The following is a 1,885-nucleotide window of genomic DNA, read 5'->3' on the forward strand; positions in this document are numbered from 1 at the left end:
CCCCCTCTTCTGCCAGGTAGCCGCTAACGTGAGGGATACAGCTATGGAGAAAGCCCTTAACATCTGGATTAAGGACTTTAACCACCACCACACCCCTCTCAGCCAGAAGTTTATCCGTGAGAAAGCCAAGGTTCTGTATCACCAATTCCATGCTGAGGAAGGTGGTAGAGGTGAAGTGAGTGGTAAAGGTGAAGTGAGTGGTAAAGGTGAAGTGAGTGATGAACGCGAATGAGTGATGAACGTGAAGCAAGTGGTAAAGGTGAAGCAAGTGGTGAATGTAATGGTGATACCACAATGAAAGGATTAAATGCCATCATCATGATATTCATCAGCAGCATGGGAGAGCAAATCTGGCTCTAAACAAACAGCCAGCAAGGAATGGCGAGTGTTAATCGATATCTTTATAACAGTTGTCATTTTTTGTTTGTGGGAAAATTAATTCATTCACACTAATAATGATAAAATGTGTTTTATTATGTTATAATAGGAAAATGAATGGATTATAATTTGTTTATCACTGAGCCTGTACCATTTCCACTGTAGTAGCATAATTTTAACAGGCCATGAATAGTTCCTTCCATAATCTTCAAGTAGTAACAACTGAAAAGAATAATAATCATTAAAATCCCATAGTGCATGGTATTTACTCTTTCTAATATTCTGCCTCAGTTATGATATATTTTCATTTCTTCAAATAATGTAGGTAATAATTCATCATGCTATATACACTTAATTTCAATTAATTTTTTTTAAGAACCTAAACATTAAACGACCAAATGCACCACTACTTACCTAGATAGTTTTTGCAGGGCTTCCTTCATCTCATTTCATATCCCCCTGTGAATACATCTAAATGTTAATACATGGAGGAGGTTTAACTTAATGTTTGCAACATGGTAACTAACAAGAGTATTTAAAACACCTTCTATGAGTTATTCAGACAAATGCCTCAAAAACATCTTAAAACCAACAACTTCCAATGGGAAGTGAAGCAGTACCACAGAACGTGGCAACAATCATCAACAAACCCAAATTCATATGCAGTTCAGACTCGTCATCGTATCATCATTATATCACAAAATCTCGGGAAACCATTGGGGAGTTGCAGCTCGTCCTAACCAACAGGGAAAGGGAGGGACATACCAACAAAGACAAATACAGGTATACCTCTGGTCTGATTAGACCACTGTACAGTATTCAGTGAGCAAGTGTCCTTTTCATAAGCTTTTAAATTTAACCATTTCTTAAAATGTGTACTGAACTCGCATGATTTTTATCCTCTTCTTAAAACCTTCCAGTATCCTTGTTAATGATAGTATATACTTCACAAAAAAGTTTAAGTATATGAATGTAGGTTGCGAGGTGCTACACACTTATATGAAGACAAGACCCAAACCAAGAGGCTGAGACAGTGAGACACGTTCCACTTGATAACCACAGACGTTCAATCACCACGGCCTCATCTGCAAATTTGGTAAGAATCTTCTACACCATCCTCGACACCGGCTCCTACTACCACCTGAGATCCCTAGCCCAAGAATTGCTGTTCGACACCACAACCGCATCCAGCCCATACGTGCACGAACTGATCGCTATAAGAACAGCCCAGTCCCAACCATTGTAAAAATTATCAATAACTTGTAATAAACCAGTGTATTCACTCCCAGTAAACACTACTCCTTGCACTGTCACTATGTTGAAATGAACTGTAGTTTGAGCTTTTCCCCATCTAGTTATTATATATCTTATTTGTTATTTGTATCACTTATGTTACTTGTATATTATTTGTAATTCGAAACCCATTCCCCAAATATGCAACTGTATATTTTCAGCCTTCTGGCTGCCAAGCTCTTTCAATAAACCGTTAATTATTATTATTATTATT

At 37.6% G+C, this 1,885-nt stretch overlaps 1 long non-coding RNA gene and 1 other non-coding gene across 2 annotated transcripts; both read right to left on the bottom strand.

Moving 5' to 3' along the window:
* Nucleotides 1-453: 453 nt before the first annotated feature.
* Nucleotides 454-1,537, bottom strand: LOC121860166. Its single transcript, XR_006087831.1, has 2 exons — nucleotides 793-1,537; nucleotides 454-600 (listed from the first exon to the last, which is right to left on the bottom strand). It is a non-coding gene; the product is annotated as an uncharacterized LOC121860166 (long non-coding RNA).
* On the bottom strand, nucleotides 932-1,074 carry LOC121860167. Its single transcript, XR_006087832.1, has one exon. It is a non-coding gene; the product is annotated as a small nucleolar RNA SNORD15 (small nucleolar RNA).
* Nucleotides 1,538-1,885: the final 348 nt, after the last annotated feature.

The sequence above is a fragment of the Homarus americanus genome, unplaced genomic scaffold (genome assembly GCF_018991925.1).
Source record: "Homarus americanus isolate GMGI-L3 unplaced genomic scaffold, GMGI_Hamer_2.0 scaffold33692, whole genome shotgun sequence".
Taxonomy (NCBI): Eukaryota; Metazoa; Arthropoda; class Malacostraca; order Decapoda; family Nephropidae; genus Homarus; species Homarus americanus.